The sequence below is a fragment of the Lolium perenne genome, chromosome 3 (assembly GCF_019359855.2).
Source record: "Lolium perenne isolate Kyuss_39 chromosome 3, Kyuss_2.0, whole genome shotgun sequence".
In the NCBI taxonomy this organism is placed as follows: domain Eukaryota; kingdom Viridiplantae; phylum Streptophyta; class Magnoliopsida; order Poales; family Poaceae; genus Lolium; species Lolium perenne.
Window position 1 is genome coordinate 160,776,348 of NC_067246.2, and position 11,970 is coordinate 160,788,317.

The window sequence follows — 11,970 nt, forward strand, 5'->3', positions numbered from 1 at the left end:
GAAAACACCAGAGATAAAAGAGCTCTCCGGCAGGCTGAAATCTGCCGGGGAAATTCCCTCCCGGAGGGGGAAATCGACGCCATCGTCACCGCCATCGAGCTGGACTTCATTGGGATCATCATCACCATCATCTCCACCACCGTCACCGTCATCTCCACCGCTGCACCTCGTCACCGATGTAACATCTAGGGTTGAATCTTGATTGTTTGATAGGGGAAACTCTCCCGGTATTGATTACTCCTTGTTATTGATGCTATTGAGTGAAACTATTGAACCAAGGTTTATGTTCAGATTGTTATTCATCATCATATCACCTCTGATCATGTTCCATATGATGTCTCATGAGTAGTTCGTTTAGTTCTTGAGGACATGGGTGAAGTCTAAATGTTAGTACTGAATTATGATTGAGTAATATTCAATGGTTTGATATTTAAGTTGTGGTGTTATTCTTCTAGTGGTGTCATGTGAACGTCGACTACATGATACTTCACCTTTATGGGCCTAGGGGAATACATCTTGTATTCGTTTGCTAATTGTGGGGTTGCCGGAGTGACAGCAACCTGAACCCCCGTTGGTATATCGATGCAAGAGGGATAGCAGTATCTCAGAGTTTAAGGCTGTGGTTAGATTTATCTTAATTACTTTCTTGTAGTTGCGGATGCTTGCAAGGGGTATAATCACAAGTATGTATTAGTCCTAGGAAGGGCGGTGCATTAGCATAGGTTCACCCACACAACACTTATCAAAACAATGAAGATTAATCAACTATATGAAGCGAAAGCACTAGACTAAATTCCCGTGTGTCCTCAAGAACGTTTGGTCATTATAAGTAAACAAACCGGCTTGTCCTTTGTGCTAAAAAGGATTGGGGCACTCGCTGCAATTATTACTCTCGCATTTTACTTACTTGTACTTTATTTATCTGCTATATCAAAACCCCCTGAATACTTGTCTGTGAGCATTTACAGTGAATCCTTCATCGAAACTGCTTGTCAACACCTTCTGCTCCTTGTTGGGTTCGACACTCTTATTTATCGAAAGTACTACGATACACCCCCTATACTTGTGGGTCATCAAGCTTCCAATTAAAGGTCGTTCCTTTACTTGGAGTAACATGCAGACTGACCCTCTATTAGTGCAACTCGATTGGTTCTTCACGTCCACGGCTTGGACCCTGAAATTCCCCAATACCCTTGTTAAACCACTTGCTCGCCCCACCTTCGATCACATCCCATGTTTGGTATCCATTGGATCCAATATTCCTAAAGCTAAAGTGTTTCGCTTCGAAAGCTTCTGGATTCGTCTGCCAGGGTTCCTAGATAAAGTTAACTCCCTTTGGGAAGTGGATTGTGGAGGTGATAGTGCAAAGAAGCTTTCAGCTAAATTTAAAAGGCTGCGTAAAGGGTTGAAACAATGGAGCAGTAACTTTAGTATTCTTGATAATCTCATTACAAATTGCAATGCAGTTATTCTCAGGAAAATCTTGAGGAACACAGAATCTTACATATCTCAGAATGGAATTTCCGTAATATTGTCAAGGAGAAGCTTCAGTACCCTTTATTATGTAAGCAGGATTATTGGAGAAAGCGTTGCACGGCTAGATGGGCTCGTCTTGGAGATGAAAATACTGCTTTCCTTCATTCCATGGCGACTATTCGTTATCGGAAAAATCTTATCTCCTCACTACCGCGTGAGGATGGATCGGTAGCTCTGGATCATGATGAAAAAGCAGGATTACTCTGGAATTCTTTCAGAAGCAGATTGGGCATTTCAGTACCTATATCACATGCCTTTGATTTCTCTCGTTACGTTGCCAGATTTGATGGCCTAGAAGCCCTCTCTACACTTTTCACCCATGAAGAAATTGATACGGTGGTGGCCCATATGCCATCTGATAAAGCTCCTGGTCTGGATGGCTTCTCGGGTTTATTTATCAAAGTTTGTTGGCCAATAGTGAAGTATGATTTATATAACCTTTGCCAAGAGTTTTGGGAAGGTTCGGTTAATTTACAAAGTATTAATGACTCATTCATCACCCTGGTTCCCAAGATTCTGTCACCTATATATTGGGCCGACTGATTTTCATCCCATATCTTTACTTAACATCTGCTTGAAGATGTTAACCAAACTCATGGCCAACAGACTACAGAACAGAATCTTGGATATTGTACACATTAATCAATATGGTTTTTTGCCAAACAGAAATATTCAGGATTGTGTTGTTTGGGCATGTGAATATATACATCAGTGCAAGCAAGCAGGATCCTCATCCATTATTCTTAAGCTAGACTTTGCTAAGGCATTTGATACAGTGGAGCATGAGGCAATATTAAAAGTTTTTGAAAGCCTAGGATTTGATCCAAGATGGTTGAATTGGCTTAGAATGTTGATGGATATTGGTACATCTGAAATCCTTCTCAATGGGGTGCTTGGGAAAAAATTCCAATGTCAAAGAGGTGTTCGATAGGGTGATCCTCTCTCTCCACTCTTGTTTGTGGCAGTCTCTGAGTTATTACAAGCCATGGTCAATCTTTTATGCACAGATGGAATCCTTAAGGCACCTTTAGATATCCCTAATACGGATTTTCCCATCATCCAATATGCGGACGACACACTTCTGATCATGCAAGCATGCCCTATCCAGTTAGCTGCCCTTAGAGTGGTTTTGGAAGATTTTGCCCAAGCTACTGGCCTGCGAGTAAATTACTCAAAATGTGCTATGATGTCCATCAACATTTTAGATGACCTCATTTCTTCCTTGGCTGCTTCGTTTGGATGCCAGATTGGTTCACTACCCTTCACTTACCTGGGGCTCCCAATGGGAATGACTAAGCCAACTATTCATGATCTTTCTCCTCTAGTTGGGCTGGTAGAGCGTTGACTCAATGCTAGCGCGAGATTCCTAAATTACAGGGGTAGGCTAGAATTTGTGAGATCAGTTCTCTCTACTCTACCTACATTCTATATGAGCTCCCTAAAGTTATAGAAAGGAATTATACAAATCTGCAACCGTGCATAGAGGCACTGCCTTTGGGCAAAGGAGGGATAGTCTACCTCAGTCAATGCTCTAGCATCCTGGTCTTTTGTTTGCAGACCTAAAATACATGGAGGTTTGGGAGTTCGTAACCTTGAGCTGCAAAACAAAGCCCTGCTCCTTAAACAATTACACAAATTTTATTCCAGGGATTCTACCCCTTGGGTCTCCCTGGTCTGGTCTCTTTATGGTGATGGAGTCCCACATGCAATGACAAAGCGAGGCTCATTCTGGTGGAAGGACATTTTCAGCCTCGTGGGTGAGTATCGGAGCATTACCACTTGTAATATCTAGAGTGGTACTTCTGTGTTGTTTTGGAAGGACTTCTGGTATCAAGGAAGTGTATTGTGCCAGAAATTTCCCCGTCTGTTTTTCCTATGCTCTAAATGAGGATCTATCTGTGGCGGACATGGCCCATATGGACACGCTTGGATCGGTCTTTGCCCTTCCTCTGTCAGTTGAAGCTTTTCAAGAGTGGCAAGAAGTATCCATGTTGATCGAAGCTACACCTATCCACGATCACATGTCCGATATAAGATCCTTTGCGTGGGGGAATACTTACACTCCCTCTAAGTTCTATAATTTCCTGTTTGCTCGACTTCCCAGAGATGAGGTTTTAAATGCCATTTGGAAATCAAAGGCCCTACCCAAGTTGAAAGTCTTCTCGTGGTTGCTCTTCATGGATCATCTTAACACCTTGGATATTATGCAAAGAAAGCACTGGTATGCTGAGTCTGGGTATGAATGCAGCATGTGCTCAGCTGGTACTCTTGAAACCTCTCAGCACCTCTTCTTCGGCTGTGATTTTGCGTCACAATGTTGGGATTTCCTTGGCATCCAATGGATGGCAAATGGTCAGTTTTCTGAGATTTTTGCTAGAGCTAAGACGAATCACACTGGTCCTTGCTTCTTTGAGGTGTTTGCATGCGCATCTTGGAATATTTGGAAGATCCGGAATGATATGATCTCCAAGCATATACCTGCTTCTCTTGCTAGATGGAAGATAGGATTCGAGAATGACCTTATGTTGCACCGTTTCCGTGTTAAATTGTCCAAAGTTCAACCCCTAGTTGAATGGCTCATCGCTATCTTTCTCTAATCTTTCTCCTTCTTATTAGATCTTTCTTCCCTCGTTGATGTAATAAGCCTTTTTAGGGAAGCTTGTAATCTCTATACATATTCTTTATATATAAAAATTTACAACGTAGGGATTTTTCCCTGCAGTTTAGGTGTCAAAAAAAATCGAATTACAATGGGGTGCTGAAGGTTTCGGCTGTGATCTCGTCGGGAGACTAAGTTCTGTAATGACCTAGCTCTAGACTTGCGATGGCTATGATTACTATGATTGCGTGTGTCCCTCGGTAGCCCCTCTCCTGGCCCTTATATTGGGAGTTAGGTCTCAAGAGGTCTGTCCGGGTACGACTAGGTTACAGAGAGCCTTAGATCTAAACTTTCATTGTATTCTTCGTGTTCTTGCCTTATGCTTCAAGAATCCTTCTTCGGAACCGACGCTACGGCCCACCTGGTCGTCGGGTGTCTTCTTGGGCCCCTAGCTGGGCGGTAGGAGGTAGTACAATAATAGTTACCCGAAGGGTAATGCCCACATCAGTAGCCCCCGAGTGACTGACCGAAGAAACTTCGGGCATGGACCAAAAATATGTCTTCTGTTTGAATCTTCATTCTGCCGGAAAAAACTTTGACTTTCCTGTAATAGTAGCATCTTCTTTATCGGGTGCGCGTTCAGCGCTCCCGATGGGAGTAGCCCCCGAGTCTAGACACGGATGCTGGCAACCGTGTGTAGACTCAAATTGTTCTACTCGAATATTTCCTCTGTCGAAACTGTTATGGTCATCCGATATATCTCCTTTCATCGGGTCTTCATTTCTTTCAAGCAAGATTTAGTACGTAAAGGATATAGAGTAACGTGCCCGTATTTTACCGGTTAACTGCTGATGGAAAAACAACGTTACCCTACAGAATCAAGTCCTCGGGCATGATACTGGGCCGCGCCAAAAAATCTTCGAGTCCATAATTTTTATCGGGTGTGCATTTAGCACTCCCGATGGGAGTAGCCCCTGAGTATGGACGCAGATGCTTGCAACTGAGTGCAGACTCAGCCCAAATCTACTCAAATACTTCAATTTTTCTTCAGATACTTCTGATGCAATCTCTAGTGCAAAAAGTCTTCAAGGCCAAATTATGTCGGGTGCGTTCCCAGCGCTCCCGATGGAGTAGCCCCCGAATCTAGGCACAGATGCTCGCATATGTGTGTAGACTCAAATCGATCCACTCGATAGTTTTTAATTTCTTTCGAATGCTTCATGCGGAGTCGATACTTCTTGTGACATCACTGATGACATGATTACTGCTGCGATCTGACTGACAGGACATGACCTAGCGGACCCACCCTACTTCTGCGCAGTTCAGCTTGGGGAATGACCAGTATTTGTGTAGTTACCAAGACGTCTCCTCGGTTCCGCGCATAGTGATGAAAAGATCCTTTAATAAATTAGAAACAACGACACGTGGTCGCCTAATCCCAAACTTCCATTAGTTTATAACCGCAGAGGGCAGATTTTACCCTTTTCACCCTTTCTTCTCACAACCCTTCTTCCTTGCTCATCCTCCTTACTCACAACCGCTACGCTGCCGCCGCCGTTCTTTAGACCTTCTCCATATCTCTCTCATGATGGTGAAGAAAATGAATCTTACTCTCGCCGCCAGTGCTACGGCTAGCGGCGCCGCCACCAAAGCTTCGCCAAGCGCACCAAGGAAGGGTGCATCAGATGCCTCTGCCCTAGCTCCTGCGCCGCCCGCGCCGGAGAGCTCCATGGCTGGACCTGCGCCTGGTGATTGGCCAGCGTCCACAACCACCAAGCGTGACGAGAAGAGGGCTCGGAGCCTCGGCATAATCTCATCTGGCGAGGGGAACGTCATTCTCCCAGGTGCGGCTTCATGCCCCAATCCCCCCGCTGGTTTTACTATGATGTTCTTGTCTTTCCTTTATCGTGGTCTTTTCCTTCCTGCTCATGAATTCCTCCGGCGCCTCCTTCGTGTGTATGAGATCCAATTGTGGCAATTAACCACCAATTCGATCCTCCATCTCGCTATCTTTATCACCTTATGTGAGGCTTTCCTGGGCATCGAACCTCATTTCGGTTAATGGAAAAATATCTTCGTTGTGAAGAGATACAACTCTAGTAGCGGGTCCTTCGTCACTGGCGGAGTTGGATTCGTTGTCCGCAGAGAAGTTATTTACTTAAATTTTCCAATGAGGGAATCTGTCCAAGGATGGAGGTTGAAGTGGTTCTATATCAAAGACTCATCAGCAGCCGACATGCAACTACCACGATTTGCCGATGTCCTCGAGGCCGTGCCCAAGAGATCTTGGAAGAATATTCTATCACCCGAAGAGAAACCAACAGTCGACAAATTATTTGAGAGAGTTCTTCGAATTAAAGAATCTGATGGCCAAACCATGATAGGTACTGAGATAGCCGCCGTTTTCCTGAAACATCGAGTCCAGCCGATCATGTCCAGGGCCCACCCGATGTGGTTGTATTCAGGCCCCAAAGACGAGACCAGAGTGAACATTGCCAAACTATCCGAGAAAGAGCTGCTTGATGAAGTTAGGCGCTTGACTCATTTCAGTTAGGAAGACTCGATTCCGCTTCTATCTCTTCAATTGCATTTTGATGCTGACCATCCGCCGAACGAGGTAATTCCCCCTTTGCATTTGTGTTAACTTATTGCTTCCAAACTTTATGTTTTTCATTACTCTTACTTAATTCTTTCGGCAGATCCTGATAGCTCCCGAACATTTTCAAGATATATCGGATGACAACCTTGAAGAAAGAAATTCTTCCAATCCTATAGAATCCCATACTGAAGAAAATATAGATCCAGAAGATGAAGACAATGATCCGATGAATCCGGAAGCTTTTTCCATAGATCCCAAATCCCTTGCTGACGATACAAGTGATACGGCGGAGTCGATCCATGACGATGATGCTGATCGTGCTGCCTTTGTTGATGCAGTTGCTGATGTGGGCATAACCCTTCGGGTACTTGATATTGCCATACCGGGTGCAGACTATGAAGCTGGACCAGCACAAGGACTCAAGAAGCTGGACCCACAAGGAAAATCAACTTGAATTACAAGAAAGAAGACTCCAATACGAATCCTACTAGAACTCTTGTAAACCCTAGCTTGGCTGATATATAAAGCCAGGCAGGGGCACCCCTTATGAACAAATTCAGAAACATAAATCATAGAGGCGACACGCCTAGACATTGCAACCCGCAAGTTTAGAACTAGACTAGATACAACAACTCCACCTATGGCGGCCCCCTGTACACACATTTTCATATACTAGATTGCTAGCATGACGTAGCGATCCTCCACCGCGGGGACGTGAACCTGGGTACGTCGTGTACCGTCTCGCTCCCGGAACTTCCATCGTCGCCTTTCTCTAAAACCCAAGCCCCTCATGATGGGCATTGTCGAGGAACCGCCTCGTCAATTGGCGTCGTCTGTGGGAAAGCGAGTGTTGGATTTTTTTCATCTGGGCGGGATTCTTCGTCAACCTCGACATCCAGATTTACATCTACTTTAGTACGTCTCATCTACGTCAACCGACAGCAGCGGTACATCGGATCAAGTTTTGCTTCGTCGCAGTCACCACCGACTCGACATCGGATCAAGTTTTGCTTCGTCGCAGTCACCACCGACTCGATTTCGTGAGAGCCATGAGCCCCACCGCGGACTGCTGTAATTCCAGTCGATCTTACTACGGATTGATTCATGTCTTCCCAAGGGAACATGGCTCAAACGTCTTATTTCCAGGAAAGTTAAAAAAGAGGATTCATCTTCCCAATCAACTAGGAAACAATGGCGTGGCGGCACGCCGCGCCCGTAGAGTGGCTGTGATGTGGAAGAATAAAATATGGTACTGTATTATTAAAGAAAACTTGAAATATAAGAGGTAACAATGTCTCACAAACCATCTGTAGTTCAAAAGTAAAAAAAAACACCAGTTATAGCATTTTTAGATCGATTACAGATTGTAACATAAGTGCCCAAGTAGGAGCAAGCCAAGACACCCAGGCAAAACCATTACAGAACTCAAACTTCTCAGACCAGAAAACTGACGCAGAAGCAAACTACAGGATATAAGTAGAGGTGTAATCAAACATCAATTGTTCAGACACCACCATCCGAAAGTAGATTCCCAGTGAAGCAGAACACCTTCTCTACCTCAGAGCCATATATCTAGAGCGTGCCGACTCCATTCTGAGTGGGGCAATACAGCAGGCAAATAGGGAGATGGGAATAATCACCAATGTTTCTTGAAGAGATGAGACAAAGTACATTTATACCCACAACTGATTTCAGCTATTTCAGAATATATACATGCAGTTTTGAAGACTATTTTGGCCTATATGTATCCTGAGCCAGACTGATAGAATTTGACACCTTTGTCTACTGAAGTAATAGATGCAAGAACGACATGTCGACACATGTAAACGCTGGGTACATGAGAATTATTAAGGGAGCGTTCATAATTATGACTTGGGCATCCATTTGTGTACTTAAATACTATAGGGCAACAAAGATACATACCTGATTTATTATTTTGGGCACATAGGTCTTCGGTATTGCATGTTTTGAGGCTTGACTGAGCATAATTTTGTTGTCGTCAAACCAGAGGCTTGACTGAATGCCTCTTGTCGTTTTATTTTCGTGTCAGGGCTCTCATTGCCCTGAAAAAAGGTAAAAGATATTAATTAAATTACATTATGTCGATTGTAAATAACTAAGGAGTAGATGATGGAGAAATTAGGGTGGGCGTTTTAGTTAGCAAAAGCGTTAAATCAATGCAGATGTGCAAAAACATCAGCTATGCACAAGCAAACAGGACAAATCATGTTCCGTATGTACAGGTAACAATCATACTCTTGTCAATTGTCATGGCAACCAATATAAAAGAACAGCAAACGAAAGCTTATAAGTCTAAACTGGTACGGCATACACCGACACAGATGTTTCGAGCCTCCAGCTCTAAGAATAGGAGTTCATAAACTACATGAAATCTTCAGCTAGCTCTTCCAGATAGGGAACTGACCATCTCAAAGCTTCTTCCGTCCTTGTAAGAATTGGATCTGCCATAGAAAGTGATCTAAGAAAATCAACTTCAGGTTCCCCTGATTAAGTTCAGAACACCTGCTTGCAGAACTTTATTCAGATATCTAAGCAGTAAACATGAATTTTTTTTGCTCTGGAATGGTACCATAGAGTTAACATAAGGCCTACAATAGTATTCTTATATCATAATGTAGCATATAACATAGTAATGTAATTTGATTGCCCTTACAAATGCCACAGTATGCTAAAAGAATGGTGACGTGTATCACTACGGAAATTATTTTAGAACAATGCCTCTATGCTCCTAACGTTTTTGTGCAAAAAATTATTATGCCGTGATTTCATCTGCTACTTCTTAGACCAAAATAATAATTTATTTTTCTATAAAACTTTCAGTTCCTTTAGCTACAAGCTCGAAATAAATTAGCAGTCAGTCCATTTATCCACGTGAAATAGAAAAGGTGAATATGCGAACATCTATTTATGTGGTTTGTTTAAATCAGTTATTTTTTTTGTTTTCAGATGCTGGCTGGACTTGATATGTATTGCTATGCCACTTCATCATCGTCAACTGAAAAGTATGCAGTATTTCAATGAATCCTATCAATTGAGCAGTAAAGAAAAGCAGAACTGGAAGATCTGAAGACATATCCTCTGAACATTGCAAGTGCAGAAAGTCTCTAAGCAAAATATATGGCCGAACCTCGCGGAACTATAATCAGCTAACTAACCACAATAGAACTGCACAAAGGAAAATGACCAAAGTTCTCTATGGACAATATCTCCACCTAACATGCATATTAGTTTGGAAATGATCTGGCCAAGAAGTTGTCGACAAATTGAAGACTTTTGAAAAGGAAACACTTACATACTGAAGCAACTGAGAGAGTAAGATGAAATACTCAAATATCTAAATAAGCAAAATGGCCAGTTGCCTCATTTAAGCAAGACAGTGGATCAAACATGGTATGGAGGGAGCCCCTGATAGGACTGCATTGTTTCCTTCAGAACGACAAACAGTTTTGCGTTATATGCAACCAGAGGAAAATTGTTAGTCCGTAGAACAACTTCACGCACTTTCATTTGTCGAGTAATCTTAATTCTGAATAGATGTTCTGTCCTCTTGTAGTTTTCAGTGCGTCAGCAGCAATGAAAAAAGTCAAAGGTGTACACTGAGGCTTCATTTAGTTACTCCTTGAACTGATCAATTTTTTCGAAAATGTTGAACTGATCAATACGATCTGTTATTATGCATCTCTCCATTGTGTTTCCCTGGGATGAAAACAAAATCTTAATATTACTTTCAAGCAAAAGTTATCAGGAATTCCCAGAAAGGTGCAAAAATGAGAGTATCTTGTTTATGGTGGTTAGTCTAAGATCTAAAAAAAAGTATGATTCAGGAGGTTGAGAATGTTGCTAGATTAGCTTTTGTGAAAATTATTTCATCGTAATATCAGAAGCTAGAAAAATTGATACAAACGGAGAAGTGCATATTTAAAACATTGCTGGATCAACATGATAATAGTGGTTTGTTGATAACAACAGAAGGAAAAATAATATAAACAAAAGGAGAAGTTTCAATAAGTTGTGGCAGTGAGGTGCCAACGCAGACAGTGGAAGGGAAAGAAACGAACCACCGTCGATGCTCCCTGCTCGCCGTCCCGCCTGAAAGCCGACAGCGCCGCCGCCACCCCAACTCCCTCCCGAGTTCACGCGGCGGCCAGATCGGCGCTCTCCGCCGCCATGCCATGGCCGGATTCGGGAACTCCGCGTGATGCCGCTCCTCCCTGAGTTCTGCTCCCGTCGGTGCTATTTCCGCCGTTGTGGTCTCGTTACATGGATTATCCTGCTGCTCGCCGTCATCCCGGCCAACCTTGAACTCCTTGCAAGCTGCTGCTCGCCGGCACGGCACGGAATCGGTCTCCTCCACCGACCCCCCCCCCCCCACCACCACCGCGACGCCGTTCTGCTCTTATTGACGACTTCCAGGGAAACCCTAGTTACCTAGGTCTGTGGCGCGCCTCCCAGCCTCCTCCTACTTCTCAGTATGGCTTTGTCCTCGGCCTGTTCGCAAGGAATCTCGACCAGGGAGGAGCTACCAGAGGGAAAGCCGGTGAAGGTGGAAGGCAGGGAGGAATTTCATGGAGGAGATCGTGGGGAGGAGCCAAGGAGGCAGGGGGAGCAGGGAGGGAGAGTATGTGTCGGGGCACGCACGTACAGTTATTCCCTCTAGATTGATCTGGGATGGGATCCGTCACCGCTTTGACTACCGATTTTTGACTTGAAGCCAATGCGCTAGTGTGGAAAAGAAAGGGAACCGGATTTCCCCAGCGATAGCAATGCACAGGGAACGTGAGAATCGGTAACCGGTTACTCTCCGGATCAAAAAAGAAAGAAGGTGGAAATAATTGATGGAGTAAATAAGTATTGATCATGAAACGCAATGACGTGTCAAAAAAACATTGAATGAAGGAAAGGATAAATAGCACATGAACAGTGCTCAAATCAATTTGGAGCCCGTAAACTGTTTGAACTTTATATAGTGTACTAGCAGGCGGTGGCGCGGCGCACGCCGCACCCGTGGCCATTTGTTTGTAGTCGGTGAGCAGAAGATTAACAGCGTATACACTTTTTTTTATTGGAATTACGACATATAATTTTTTTTTAGAGAGCCATTGTTCGTTTTGTTCACGACCGGCCCAGCTTCTTTTTGTTCGGTGGCTACGGTAAGGCTCTTTAACTGGGCCGCAGCAGTAGATCCGGCTCTGATGGAGATAGTCGATTCGGGCAG